We start from the raw sequence: 16,916 nt of genomic DNA on the forward strand, positions 1-16,916 counted from the left end.
CATATGGAAATGAAATTGTATAGCAATGCCCTGGCAACCACAGGCACGCCACACCATTGTAGTGGTGAGTTTTGCACTGGTAAACACCCCCGGCTGTTAGTAGATTTGGTACTTTTTTTCTAAATTTAGTTGCAAAACAGGTGAAGCAATTTTATTATCACTATTTATGTCACTACTGGAACTTCACCAGCCATTTTACAGTAATATATTTTGAACTGTGCAGTTATACATTGTATGAATAACATCGATGCATGGTAATGTGTAATGTAGTCTTAAAAAAAAAAAAAAAAAAAACATGTAAATATCAGGGAATTTCAAAAGTGTAAATTCCAAGCCTGGAAAGGTAATCTTAAAATCTCATGGAAATACAGTACATGCACTTTTAATGTACTTACTCATGAAAGTAATGTAAGGTAACTACATGGGTTAGGGGTAAGTTTATGGGTAGGTTTAGGTTATTATAGTACCTAGTTATTACCTAGTTAGTTAGTGTAATTATTACATACATACTTACTTACATGCGAAACAGGACTGTGAAATAAAGTGCTACCGAAATTGCTATAGTAATTTTTAGAAGAAAAACAAATCTAAAGTAGTTATTTTTCTAGTTTTTGTATATTTTGTTCTAACTTCTATAAAATGGGATAATTTGTCAAATCAATCATTTGTGTTGGATGATCATTATATTATTAAATAATGATTACATTTATTCAAAACAAAACACACTACACATTTAGCAAGGATGCATTAAATTGGTCAAAAGTGAGAGTAAAGACTTTTATAATGTTACAAAAGATTCCTATTTCAAATAGCCTAAATGCTGTTATTTTAAACTTTTAATTCAGCAAAGAATCCTGAAAAAAAGTATCATGGTTTCTACAAAAATATTAAGCAGCAGTTTTCAACATTGATAATAATAAGAAATGTTTCTTGAGCATCAAATCAGCATATTAGCATGATTTCTGAAGGATCATGTGACACTGAAGAGTGAAGACTAGATTAATGATGCTGAAAATTCAGTTTTGATATCACAGGAATAAATTTAGGATAAACAGGAATACAAGTTACTTTAATTTGTAATAATATCCCACAATATTACTGTTTTTATTTGCTACAATCTTGTAACAATTCTTGAATGAGGCAAAGGTCAGGTTATGTGCTTTCCACGTCTAGCACGCTGTCAGTTCTCTCGTAGTCTAGTACATATACATTTCCTATAGGTTCAGATCTCCATTCACCCCAGTTTGACACCCTCCGGCTCACATTTGCCCCACTTCACAACACAATGCTGTTGTTAATGGGACTCTTAAAAGTAATTCAGCTTTCATCTAGGAAAGTCGAGTTTGCACTGCCTAGCGTCGCTGTATCCCCTTGTGACATTTGCAACAGAATGCCAAACAGAGACAGGAATGGTATGTTCGACACTGACCCGTCCATGACCCCTGCACCGCATTTTGCAATCGCCCCGCTGGGCGTGTCGTGTTATGATACTTACAGCGTGTTGCGTATGTGCTTGTTACAGCGCTAGTTGCTGGTGTGCGCATACACTATTGTATAGTGTCAAGGAAATTCAAAGCAATGCATCTATCTGGATGCCGCACGCTTACACACCTAAAATAAGCGGCTATTGTTGATTTTCAGCTCTGCCGTTTTGCGTATGGCTGTGTCGAAGGTGTTAGCACAGAAAAATGTGTGTACACAGGGGTGAATAGTGCAAGATGTGTGTATTAAGTGCTGGTGTGTCGGTCTCAGGGTTGGCTGCCCCTGTTTGTAGCTCCCAGGGAGATCTGTGACCGACGCTCCTCAAGTTGAAGGTTCATCCTCAGTTCACAGGAAGGTTCACCCAGCGGTCAACAGGCTATTCTGTATACCAGGGCACTCTCGCTCTTTCTCACTCCATCTCTCCCTCCCTCTCTGGCCCTTTTCTCCCTATTTTCTAGCAGTAAGCAATCAGGCAACACTAAATACTGTGCGTATTAAATACTGAATCTGTTTTGGGTTTTTTTTTACCTTCATTGTCAAAATACCAATAACACGGCTTGTTTCAGGTGCTTTGTTCTGCTTGAACTGAATGTTTGCCTTCACGGATGTTTTATATGTATCATTTAAATGATAGACCTTTTGAACATATTGGTCTGGCATTGCTGTGCAATTTTTACAGTCCCTTTGTCTCTCACCAAAATGCAATGACCTATTTCAAAGGCTTGACTTACAAACAATGAATTGATACGTAAGCACGTCAGCTGCAGCCCCTTTCTTTCATATGATGAAAAGCGTGAATAAAACTCTTGATGCAATGAACAAAAAATAAAAAAAAATCACATTAGCCCTCATTTCAATCTTGGAACTGAAACTGGGACACACAAACCCGAGTGAATGGCCAATGAACTGAGAAAATATATTGGCTAAGAAATATTATACAAATTATTATTATTGTTGCTGTTATTATTAAAAATGTATTAAAATCATACTTATATAATATACTCTAGTATTTTTATATATTAACATTGTTTGGACTCTTAACATTCCTCTAAATATCTTCGTTTGTGTTCTTACAGGTATGGAAAGACATGAGGGTGAGTACGATAATGATAGAACTTTCATAAACTATACATTTAATAGTGAATATACACTGACGTACCATAAAACCCTATCCTATCATAAAAGCATGTGCAGAGGATGTTTCATTCAGATTTCTTACTATTCAGATGACTATTTTCACTTCAAGGCAAATCATTCCTTATGGCTAAACAAAGATATAATCTCTAAAAATTTGTGAGTTGGGTGTGAGTTGGTGGTGATGAAATGTTAATTGATCTGGACTGCTGACACAAAGGCTGAAGGTTCTGTCCCAAACAAGTGTGAGCCAGCAACCAGAGGCTTATCAGGATCACAGTCTTGCTCTCCCAGCACTGGCCTTTAGCACAGCACTTAACCTCAGGCTGCTCGAGGGGAGTGTCTCTGCAATTAGTGCACTGCGGATTGCTTTGAATGTAGAGTATCTGCTAGATGTCAAGTGACAAGTAAATATATATGATTATATTCATATATAATTAAGATGTTTTTGCAACTCTTGAGATGTGCTTTTCAAAGCTTAAGTACTTTTAACTGGTGTATTAAACGGCATGCAGATAAAGGCAGGGTAGGTGATTTGTTACAGAAACATTTTTTGTAATGCTGGTTGAAAGTCTCTTTACATCCTGATAGCAATCACTAAGTTAAGTGGTCTAAATGTATTTATATGTATATCTTCTGTGGATGGCATAGGACCATAAAATGTTTGTCCATTCATTGAATTTGGTCCGAATGCAATGATACAATGTCTTATTTGCCTGTCAATGTATGCATTTCCATAACTCCTCGCACCTGCTCACGCAGACATCACACGTCGTCAGAGCGTTTCATGTTATGAGTTAGACAGACGACAGTCAACGAGCACCGCAACCGAAACAGCAGCCACTTTTGACAGTTCATCTTGAACCAAAACAACAAGCTTATGCTGTGTTCACGCCATAACTACTGTAATTTGTAATAGATGGAAACCAATGGCAACACTTATCAACAGCGAAATGAATCTGCAGCAGTCGGGTGGTACAAGTAAGAAGTTTATTTTTGTTCATTATTATTGTAATGTTATGTGCTTTGAACCTTGAGGTAGTTTAACGCCGTCTCTCGTGATGCTTTTGTCTGCTCCCTGCTGTACACGTTCATGTGTTTTGAAGGAGGTGTGGCTTTGCTTTTGCTAGCCACCCAAAAATTGCCTACCCTACCTTTAATCAGCATTCCAATTTTTTAGTGTTGGGTCTGAGTCCACCTTGTCGAGTCCAAGTCCTTAACCAATTGAGTTGGAGACATTTATTAATGTCTAATCTTAATTCTATGTATTTTTTCCTTTTCTTTGATGTTACACATGACGTGGACTCGACTGTACAAATGTCAGAATCTGTGTCAAGTTCGAGTACATGTCCACCCACACTGCGTCCGAGTTCATTCATAATTGCAGTCCGAGTCCAAGTCTAGGCTCCCCGACCCCATACACACTTTAATTTGCATTCAGTAACTTTACCTGAGCCAATCAGTGGTGTAACAATGATGAAAACTCCCAAATAAAGAGACATGAATGTCATAAAAATTGCACAAATCAGATGCAAAGAAATTTCAGTAGTGTTTTTTTGTTTTCACTCACGCAAACAAGATCTAATCTGTGTCCCAGAAAACTGTTATCGACATAAGAAATATTTCTTAAGCAGCAAATCAGCATATTAGAATAATTTCTGATGAATCATGATGTGACGCATGATGCTGAAAATTCAGCTTTGCATCACAGGAATACATTACATTTTAAAATGTATTTATTTAGAAAACAGTTGTTTTTAGGGATGTCCTGGGCCAATCTCATCGGTACCGGGGCCGATTAAGTAAGGAATAACTCGGAATAAGTCATATATAGCATGGAAGTATTCAATTTCGTACACAGCGATTTATTTACTCTTTATTTTTATCTGCCGTCAGACTATGTGAGATGTCTCTTTGCCATAACGCGTTGCTATGGGTTGTGTCTTGCTTCGGACTTGACTGACAGACTGGCATTCTGACACAGTGAGCTTCATGCTTTCTAACTTTAAATCCAGTATTCTGGTTGTTGAATCAGTAGTCCCACATTCATTATTGTGGCTCCACAGTCTGTTTACAATGTCTACCATAACAGATGTCTACATCTACCAATGTCTTTGTACAGTAGGTCTATAGATATAATTACTGTAGTAATTGCTATATTGAAATTACCCAATATAAGATGCTCCTTTTTTTTTTTTTTTACATTTGAGGCACTTTTTACACATCCCTGTATACACTGGATTGATTTGATTAACTTTAATGTATTTGGGTTCTGCACCTAGCTGATCGGGGGCACAAAAAACTTGATCGGGACATCCCTAGTTATTTTAAATAGTAATAATATTTCACAATATTCCTATTTTTACTGTAATTTTAATCGAATAAAATGCAGCCTAGTGTCATAAGAGACTTCTTTCAAAAATATTTAATAGAACTAACCCGAAACTTTTGAACAGTTGTTTTGTTAACATTCAGTAAGTAGTGCTGTCAAATCTAACATAAAAGTTTGTGTTTACATAATGTATGTGTGTGTATATATATGATATATATGTGTGTGTGTGCGCGTGTCTGTGATATACATATACACACAAATATATACAAGTATAAATATGTGTACAGTATACACATATTTATTTACACAGTGTACACACAGACAGACATACTGTATATATATAAATGTAATAAATAATAATACATACATACACTCACATATATTATGTAAACACAAACTTTTATGTTAGATGTGTGATTCATTGATTTGACAGCACTATTAGTTTTTTGGTCTCATTTTGAATGAGCACCAAATTGGATGCAAAGAAATCTCAGAAGTGTTTTTTTTTTTTTTTTTTTGCTCTGGCAAAAAATAGCCAGTCTATTCCAGAAAACCAAATTTGGTTGACAGTGTAAATACTGTGGCAGTATATGAATGTTAACGCATCAAGTTGACTGTAATGCATCAAAAATGTCTTATTTGAATAGCAGACTGCGCTGCTGGCTCTCTGCCTGACTGTCTTCATGTATTGCTGAGTTTTATTTTGCGTGTGAGATCGAAGCTCTTCTTTATGGCTTGAGTGCGACCTTTGTCAACCCCTGTGAATTAGCTAGAAGCGTATCAGCTGCGCCGGCCTTTTTCTCGACCGTCCTATTAGCTGAGTAAAGCAAAGCGGGGGTCACCTTTAAGTAACCTTATCTTGTAATTGGGTTCAAGGTTAAGTGACCTGGGAGCGGAGAGGTCCAGGGTTAAGGTTGGGGTGACGGGGAGAGGGGCAGCATTTAATCACAAATGGGGGAAGAAATCAAGGAGCAGGATTCGACTGTCTGGGTCAGACCTCCGTGCGATCTGACCGCGGGGGTGAAGGGAAGCTGTCGAGCAGCCCATATTCAAGCCAAGGTCCTCAAAGCTTTTAACCTTAGCGCAAATCGATACGGGTAGCGACGGGGCTAATATTTATCTTACAGATGGGAGTATTAAACGAGGGCTTTGCCAGACCTTCCTTTGACGGACCGGTAGCATCGCGAAGCTCCTCTAATTGAAATGTATGCGGGAAAACGGGCGATGAATAAAAAACAGCCCTGACAGCTTTTCGCTCCAGCAACTGCCCCACATTAGCTGCCCGCGAGGAGATGAATGACCAGCGGCGCGCGGGTTCAGCTGGAGCGACCCATAGACCCGTCCACTGCCAAGGGCAAGGAAATTGGCCAGATTAAAGAGCTTGTAAATAATGAGTCATAAACATCTGCCTTATAAGATCGCCCTTCCACGTGGGCCTCCATCTAGAGTTTTTCTTTTGTCCATCGACCTCTTACAGTCTCTTGGAAAATATGTATAATTCTTCGTATTGTAATCCTTTTTTCCATGATCCTTTGTTTTAAAAGGACTGTTATTTACTAGGCAATATATAGAACATTTTTTATTATAATTTCATAAAGATTTTGTTGGAAATAAAAAATTATGCAATTTTTTATTGTGCAGATCTTAATGTGATTTAAGTGTTTTTTATTTATTTTTTTATATGATCTCTGGTTTAAATCTCATTAGCAAAAGTCTGATTCATCTCCATGAATTCGTTCTTATAAACGTTTTAACAATGTTTTTCAACCACTTTTATTCATCATAACAATACACACATTAAATTGTAAGTTGTACAATATAGGTACAGTTTTTTTATGATTATGTATTGTTTTATCACTATGATTAATAATTAAACAGCCTATTTTTGGCCTTTAATAATTGTCAGTTTGATCAATTAACAAAAGCATAATATAATAAAATATAATCTAAGAATAAAAGTTTGAATATTTTTTGTGAATTTTAAGTCAATTTTAACGTTTATGATTTCTAGCAACTTTGTGTGTCTCAACATTAAATTACATAATGCATAACAACATGTCACACACACATATACTGTATATGAACTTCTAGTGACTATTAAATGGAAAACAGCCAATGGAAACAATGCCTTGATTATTTTGCATTTTTACATATTTTAGTTTGCATTAAACAGCAATAATGTTGGTTTGGTCAAAATAAATACTGATTTTAAAGAAAATGTACAATATACATGTGTTTGCTGCACCAAATGTCAAGTGTTGATATGCATGCATGATACTTCTGATGAAAGATGTGCTTACTTTGAGTATAAATATATGTGTTGATAGCTCTCTCATATAGCTGTTGCAAGGCATGCAAAACTGAATGCCAGCTAAGAGCTTTAAGAAAACACGTTATTGATTTTATTGAAATTCACACTATTCTAAAGACACATTCCCTCTGCGACAGCAGTCCTTAATGCATATCTGCAATGCATGTTTACTATGAAACAAAGTTATTGATTGTTGTGTTTAACACACATTTAATTGTAAACTCTATTATAGACCCTATAATCCCATAAACTTTTGAATAATTCAGAGATGCTATTATGTTTGTGCAAATGCAATACTTTCAATTATTCCGTCCTCTGACAATTTGCTTTAAACACCCTCTCCCTTCCCCTTCAATTTATTGGCTGCCATCTTTGACCCGAAGAGTGACCCCTATCTTAAAAACATTTCAATGCAGCCAACAAAATTAATCTGACAGATAAATCACACTCTTACAAATGCTTGTGGCGAGGAAGACAAGGTCAAAGTCACAGAGGGAATATAAAATTAAGCTAGAATCAGTGTAGCATTATAACATTTACTCCAAATCTGAAGGTAAAAACAAATGAAGAAACAGCTATTCTCCAAGCAGCGGTTTGCTGCCTGCCGTCTCTGCTCTGTTAATAGGCCAGGTCATTTTAGTACAGCTAGCAGCTGATCTGATTTGTATGACAAGTCAACCAATCGAGCATATTTTCAATGACCTTTGAACTCAAAGCTTTCCAGTTGGCTGCTTGGGGATGCCACCTTCACTTGACCCCTCACCCTACACAGTCATTCCTTGATCATGTGAGAAAACAGGGCCCACACAGCATGTCTAAAAGAGTCCGTGTTTATACCTGCTTCTATTCTTTAAAGTGCCGCTGTTATGCTTTTTTGAAATTATTTAGATAATTACCTTTCAGTCAGTGTGTAATATAGCTGTTTTTGAACAATTTGAAAAGATTTGTTCAAAATTTTAAAGATCAAAGTCCACGACAAATAAAGTTATTGTCCTAAAAGAAAGAATCGTTTCTGAACTTCCTAAATGAGCCGTCAGCAAATCCAGTCTCACTTCCTGCATGAACCTATGTAGGTTTAAAACAAATGTGCTTAATCCCCATGAACAACGTCTACTTTGACCCATCCTCAAACACTGTAGTTGTAGCTGTACACGCTGCAAGCAGTAGACCAATTACAACAGACTAGCCCATCTGACCAATCAGAGCACAGTAGGCTCTCAGAAAGGAGGGGTTTAGAGAGACTGAATCTTCGAACTGGCTCTTTGAGAAATGAGGTGATGCTGCTATGTGTATTGTGATCAAATTAAAGTGGTTTTTTTTATCTTGCATGCATGTAAACTTATTGTACGAGACCTCCAAAACAAAATTAGGAACCTTTAAAATAGCATAATAGGGGCACTTATATACATTTACTGTAAAAAAAATAAATAAAAAACAATCTGTGAAATTTATGGTACAAATACGGCAGCTGTGGTTGCCAGAACTTTACCTTTAAAAATATAGTAACAGCATTTTAGGTTTTACAGATTTAACTTAAATTTAGACTAAAACATTTTTTTTTAAAAGGTGATTGCGATTTCTTACAATTCTGAAATTTTTCTTGAAATTGCGAGTTTCCATCTTCACAATTCTGGCTTCTTTTCTCAGAATTGTGAGATGTAAACTCGCTATTCACTGTAAATTATAAGATGACTTCCAAAATTCTACGGTAAAATTACATGAAATGTCCTATTAAGATTTTTTTTATAGTTTTGCACCTTATCTAGTAAGGGAACTAACCATTAACCAATTAACCAATTTTTTACTATAGCATTTTTACAGTCTTTAACCATTAAAATTGTTATAATTTTTTACAGTATATGCCCTTTCTTTCCATTTCATTTGCATTATTTATTTATCAGAGCATTATTTAAAACAATGCTTAAATGCACTTGTGTTTAGAGGACATATCTTTAGCTATCAAATTCTTAATTCAATTTCTGTTTGTCTGTTGACTAATCCATCTAATGGTTTCAGAAAATTAGTTATATAGCACATGAACTAATATTCATTATTTTATGGCTATTTTTGAGTCACTTTTGAAGCTTGACACCCCAGTCGTTATGGCGATCCATGGAAGAAAGTAATTCACGCTGCTTTGGATCGACACGAGGGAGAGTAAATAATCTTCATTTTGAGTGAACTCCTCCAAGTCTTTAAGGCGATGTGCTGCGATTAGACGGACCTGTAGGCAGCTACTGTTCCGCAACCCAAGGAATATCCTCCTCCTTTTACAGCTGGTGGGATTAAAGGGGCTTCCTGTCCCATGACTGACCTTAAAAGCCAATCCAGATGTCCCACAGCCCTCAAGACAAAGAACTCAGGTGACATATCTTATCTTGAGGGCACTTGAAGCTCCTCTTCTGAAGAGGCGGTTCTTTTAAGTGCTCCGTCATCCTGGCAAATGCCTTTTCAATTATTGCACGAGTTTCTCCCTCGCTTGTCTGCAAACAGCGTAATTGTTCAGGAGAGAGCATTATGCATTCAGGACAGCTTCAGAGGTTTTTCTGGGGTTAAAAGTGACACATCTCTGAATATTAGATAAAGGAAAAGGCCACACAAATGGAACCTCAAAGAGCGGTTAATGCTCATGAAGAGATTGGAGGATTAGGTGGTCCTCAGGGCCAGATTTTGTGCTGAGCTCATAGTATAGTTCTTAAGCCAGCAGAAGATTCACAAACGGAGGGCACAAAAGACCAGTATGTAGGAACAAATCTGCAGAATCTTTTTAGACATCTGATACACAACCGTTCAAAAATTTTTTTTTTTTTTAAATGTTTTTGAAGTCTCTTATGCTCACCAAGGCTGCATTTGTTTGATCAAAAATACAGAGAAAACTGTAATATTGTGAAACATCATTACAATTTAAAATAATTTATTCCTGTGATCAAAGCTGAATTTTCAGCATCATTACTCCAATCTAAAGTGTCACATGATCCTTCAGAAATCATTCTAATATGCTGATTTGCTGCTCAAGAAACATTTCTTATTATTATCAATGTTGAAAACAGTTGTGCTGCTTGGGATGCATTTTTTTTAGGATACTTTGGTGAATAGAAAGTCTAAAGGATTTATTTGAAATAGAAGTTTTGGATAACAAAGTAAAAGTCTTTGTCTGTCACTTTTGATCAATTTGATCTGTCTTTGCTGAACAAAAGTATTAATTCCTTCAAAAACAAAAATCTCACTGACCCCAAACTTTTGAACTTTGCTTCCTAAATCATGTAAAAAATCTACAAAAAAAACTAAATGTTTTGAGGTTATTACCTAGATCAGTGGTTCTCGACTGACACACTTAAACGTGCCGAAAGCAAATAATGAAATGCATCTAACCATATTTTTGTTGGAACCATCAAATGCCATATGTTCAATTAAACTCTTAAATCCATGATATTAACATGGACAGGTTGTGTGATGTGGTAAAGGGAACAGAAAACACAATCCAGACTACATTAAATAATTAAGGGTCCTATTGCAGTGAGGATAAATATGATTGATGCTGACCACAAGTTTTCTTGTTCAAAATATTTTTGAAACCAAAACTTTCTGTTTTACTGCTCAGTTTGTCATCTTAATATTTTGCTTTATTTAAATATTAAAGGGATAGTTAACCAAATTCTGTCATCATTTACTCACCCTCAAGTTGTTCCAAACCTGTATGAGTTTTTTTCTTCTGTCGAACGTTGGTAACCAGACAGTTGACGGTATTGACCATCGACTTCCATAGTATTTTTTTTCCTACTATGGAAGTCAATGGGTGCCACCAACAGTCTGGTTATTTTTGGATGAACTATCCCTGTTTAACACATTTCAATGTTTCATTTTAAGAATATCTTGTTTACTTTTGAAAATATCAGCGCTGTTTAAGTTCGCCACTTTGGTTCTAAAGCAAAACGAGTCGACAAGACACTGTAATAGTTCCTCATCATTCCACATATTTATATTTTTCCCTGGACCTTCAAATTCCCCTTGTTCAGTTCATAACATCGTTCCACTCTTCCATTTCTCCTCGCTTCTCTTCCTTTCTCAGTATAAGGTTGTCAGAGTTTTTTGGGATCCAGTGAGCTGTGAAATCGCACAAATTGCTGTTGCTTTACGTCTGGCCCGGTGACAGAAAGAGAAAGAGGAGGAGGAGAGAGAAGAGAGATTTTCTGCTCCAACACTTCTGAACCTTTCCTGCCCCCCTGTAATCACACACAGACACAGAAGCACACGCACAGCTGCAAAACTGCATCACCCATATCCCCCACCCCCCTATCTCTAATCCACTCTCATCATACAAGACCCCCCCCCATTCCCACTCGACAACACCTCCACCACTTTGCTTCAGAATCCGGGTCACTTCACCGAACAACCACGCGAGGCCTCGAGAGTGATAAAACCTTCCGACATGCTATTGCATCCTCTGATAAAACTAACACTTTCACCTACAATACACAAGTGTCACTAGCACTAACACTGGCGAAAGTGTGATGTTTTAGCCCAATGTTTGGCCAAACAATTGTCAATAATGAGGCATCTGTGTTTTGAAACTATATATCAATCAAATCTGACATTATTTACTCACTCTCATGTTGTTCCAAGCGTATATGATGTTCATTTTGAACACAAAATGAGAAATGTATTTCTAATATATACAATGTAAGTGAAATGATGCTGCTGCGCTCCAAAAACGATGAGGCATTCTTAATAAATAATTAAAAATAATAATAATAATTAAAATAAATTAAATAAAAATACTTTTTGGAGCTTGACAGCCCTTTCTCATTTCCTTTCTAATCAAGCATATGGAAAGGATCATGTCAGAAATTCTGCTGAACTGAAAAGAAATTAGTAGAGTTAGTATATTTAGCAGAAGTACTTTGTCCACAACATCTTCCAAAACGTGCTTTAGTGTTCATGTGAGACTGCCATATTGATGCATGCTGTATATTATATATATTCTTCAGGTACATTAGATTTCCTTAGAAACTGCCACAGTATCACACAACAATTTATGTTGGTATAGAACCACTGCCTTTGCAAAGTATTTGCATATTTTGTCTGTTTGAGTGTGTGTCTGGTAAACATTCTGAAACTAATCTGCTTTGACAGCTATGTTGGACGGTATTATACACACACACACACACACACACACACACACACACACACACACACACACTCCCCCCCTTTTTTCATGTTTTATAGGGACTTTCCATTGACAACTGTATATTCTATCCCCTTACACTAACTCTACCCCTGACCTAACCATCACAGAAAATTTTCTGCATTTTTACATTTTCAAAAAACCACTTAGTATGATTTATAAGCTGTTTTCCTCATGGGGACCAAAAAAAAATGTCCCCACAAGAACAAGGATTTTGGATATTGCCATCTTTGTGGGGACATTTTGTCCACAAACACAAACGGCATAATACATTTTTGCGAAGGTGGAGGAATGAAGAGATCAAACCTGAAACAGTTGCATGTCCACGAGCTGGCCAGCTTTGTGTCCACTGATGTTTAGTCAGATGTATACTTCCCTCTTGTGGTGGATTGCTGATACTACAATCTCAACTTGCAAAACTTTGAGTAGAAGAATGTAGCATTGAGGTTTCAATCATTTTCAGGAATTGCTTTTAAAGATTGTGTAGATGAACACCAGGGTACCACTGTAGGCTAGTGTTATAAGGTTTAAAGAGGGTTATGTGCTCTGATTCGCATCTTGACCGTTATAAACTCACTGTACTTTCGTGGCTTCAGTCGTCATTGATTGTTGTGTGTTTCCTCACTAAACGCGGGAACATCAAGACGCCCAACGGTTTTTACTGTATTTGAAGATTTATGACGTTAATAAAATCCATTTTTAACTTTCTCCTTTGTGCCTTTATGCAATTAATTTCATTTCAAGCAGAAGTTTAACCCGTTTAACGGGCTGCCGTTGGGACTGGGAGGCGCTGTGATGATGACGACACAACACTTCTCAATGCCTCTGACCAATGGAAGAAGAGATCAGTTATAAATACAATTTTCACTAGGCTAGTTAAAATGTGAATTCTTGATATCAGGAATTCTATTTCTAACAATGGCAATTTTTGATATCAGGAATTACATTTCCACTCGTAAAAATGTTAATTCTTGAAATGAACAATGCATGACGTCATCACTCACAGAAATACGAAATCTTGATTCTTTAATAATTAAATAAACTAAAAACTATACTTCTTTATATCTGTATTTTCACTAGAATTTTAAAAAGCTGCCATCCAAATTCAGTTGTTAAAAGTAATTGATTTCTTAGTTGAAATTCCAATTTCACAAATCAGAAATACAGGCCTATTAGCTTTGTAAATATCATTTTTTTTATGTCAATTACGTGGTTACTAGTACAAATGTCTGTTCTTGATATCAACAATTGAATTGATAGGCTAATAGTAAAACGTTTTTTTTTAATGAATAAAAGTCAAAACGACTTGCCATAATACACCATAGAAACGATGACGTCGTAGAAATATAAGATTCCGTTCATTTGTTTGAATACTGCTGTTAAAGAAGCGACAGGTGGAACAAAAACAGAGCTGTTGGACATAAACAAAGAGCACGTGACTAAACCGCACAGGCTAGGCTAACTTCTCGTGTAGGCTACTGTAAAGTTGTCGTATTTAACCATTACAACACTGTGGCGTTAGAAATATGCGGCATAGCCTAAGCCATCTCTTTGATTGTGTTGGAATCCCTAATGTTCTGCTACAGATAACATTCAATGTGTTCACGTGCTTTTTCTTCTTCAGGTCCCGGAAAAACAAATGACGAAACTTAAAGACAAAGTTTAAGATTTACATGAACATGAAGAAACGAAAGGAGAGCTACCTGGAACAGCGTTATAACAATAACGTTAATCAATAAAAAAATAATTCTGCTACAATGATTTCCTCTTCCCGTGATCTGAAATAAACTGTCAAGAGCTTACTCTTCCGTTCGTTCAGGGTTCGTTAAAGTATAGAATAAGTTTTGTTCTTCACTTTTCCTTTGTTACATAGCATGGTAATGCTATCTGTCCTGCCCACTAAGCCAAAATTTAACGCTGGAAAATAAAGTTAAAACTGTATACACATGAGCTCTGCACTTGTCTCGGGAAGTATTTGAAAAAGATGGATTTCTACTGCAGGTTGGTTGATTTTATTTTTCAGTGACTGTGGAAGCATGTGAGGACAAAGATAATCAAACAGCTGATCTTTAAGCAATCTAACAAAAAGGAAAACTAAATACATGATCTTTGCTACCTCCCTATCCAAATCCAAGATGAAAAAGAAGGAAGTCACAGAAATCCTACAGCACCATGGACAGTACCCACAACTCCATGATCCGTCAGACATTTCCCTTTCTGCCACATGCCTGAAATGTATTTATACTGTATGAGTTAGTGCTAAAGATGTCTTAGAATGGCTCCTGCACTGTTTGAATAATAATCTTCACATTCAGCCTCAAAGCACTGAATGGGTGATATCATGAAAAATCTATTTTTCCTTGATCTTTTTTTGGTGCATGTAATGAAGAAGAAATATGTTTGTTTTTTAAACACCAGTAAAACATAACCAACTTACATAACCAACCGCGTGGCAATTTTATTTGATTTAGCTATCAACATTGCAATCACAACCTACAATAACTTAGACACATGCAATTGAGACAATAACTGCACACTGTGGACAAGACTTTATTAGGCATTTCACAGTACATCATGTCATTTCTATAATCTTTATTATAAAAAATTTTTTTAACTCAGAATTATGTTGACAGTATTAAACAAAAAATACATTTTACACATCTCTATGTTTATTATAGTAATATGTTGTTGAATATAAGTTCCATTTGACACATTTCCCCCCACATCATCTTGTCAATCAAGACAATTCAAAGCTTTGAATTTAGAATGTTTTCAAAACCAAGATAAAGCCTTAATAAATTGTTGGACTTAAACTTCACAGAAGAAACTTAAATCTCAGGCACTGGGACTGTTAATACAGTACAGATCTGGTTTATCTGGTAATCTGCATATCTGGCAGAAGAAAGACGAGTCAAAGGCATGTTTGTGTAAAGTTTTGAAGTTGTTAAAAAAAGGGAAGCTGTGTTCCGAAAAAAAAAAAAAATACCTTGAAGAAACCTTCATGAGTTCCATTAAATAAAAACACAAAACAAAAGACAGAAAAGAGAAACTCGAAACAAATTTACTCCCAATTTCAAATGTAGGCCTATAATAAAATAGTAAAATAATTTTTCATGGAAGACTCTTTTAAATCAACAGACTTGTCTGGACTTGGGGTCGGATGTTTTATTAAATGAAAGTCCCCCTGTAGTCAATAATTGTATCATATTTGATCACCAAAATTAAAAGTTGAAGTGTTTTTTCCTTGAATTTACTCTTTATTCTACTATTTCATCTACACCCTTGCCTCATTTAGTATATGCGGTTCTATGAATATGCACATAAGCCCCGCCTCCACTCACTCACAGCAGCTCAGAGATCCACTCATAGACGATCACACCTGATTGGTTACAAGGTAGATTGTGACGTCAGAAACACCAGCGATTTCAAACCGCATATTTGAGATTTGGTTTAGGCTACTGCAATTTTAAAGATAAAAAAAATACTCAGCAATGGTGTTGACTTATGAATTTACACATGGTTTGTCTTAAAGCATTTAAAAACACCACAGACATAAACAATATTGATCTTCACTTTAATGTCTAATATTTATTAATTTAAAGTCTGAGTACACAAATACACCCAATTTATTATAGGCTATACATATTATAAAATACGACTGCTGACATCCATCAAAATGACTGATGGACGCGATAGCCTAAACAAAATCTATGTAAGCAATCCATGAACATCAAGACTGTGTGAGTATACGTTTGATATATATTTTTTTATATCGTACCTTATTCGTTGTCTAAGTTCCTGGCGTCATTTCAGAATCAATAATCATTTGTCAGGCGATGCTTCCCGTTGTATCGTAGGCCGCGTAGCCTACACCTGTCAGTGATAAAACACACAGCGTCGAGCAGTTAACGGATGCCTGTCTGAAAATAATCCTGCACTCGAATGTTAGATTGTTTTCGCTCTAAGATTCAGTAGTTTAATGCTTTGTAATTTTTTTCACTTATTTCTGTTTCATCAAAACATCCCACCCGCAGCGGTTTGGCGCACTCTCCCTTCAGTTTTTGCACGACGCCCGGTAAGCGTTTTTGTGATTGTATTTCAGTCAGTTTTTGTATCTAAGCATGCTTAAGTACACACCGCTACCGATGATGAGTGTTGTAACACCGTCAGTTTTCTGGTGATTTTTCAAATCACTAGTATGGACCACCAACGTTCTGAGGTGATGACATATATAAAAGGCCTAGGCTATAACATCATTCACGAACAGCCACACAGTCTTTTCATTTACATACTAAACAACTAAAAAAATCATGGCTGAGCAGGAGGATTGCAAGGCTTACCAATGTAGCTACTTCTACTGGATTCACACAAAATAATGAGACAATGCAAAATAGATGTGACTACAGAATAGCCACAGCCGTTTTATTTGCTCTTTTAAACTGAAATGTTTTTATATGTTTAACATTTTGAAC

The sequence above is a fragment of the Rhinichthys klamathensis genome, unplaced genomic scaffold (genome assembly GCF_029890125.1).
Source record: "Rhinichthys klamathensis goyatoka isolate OS25496 unplaced genomic scaffold, OSU_Roscu_1.1 h1tg000768l_1, whole genome shotgun sequence".
NCBI classification, from domain to species: domain Eukaryota; kingdom Metazoa; phylum Chordata; class Actinopteri; order Cypriniformes; family Leuciscidae; genus Rhinichthys; species Rhinichthys klamathensis.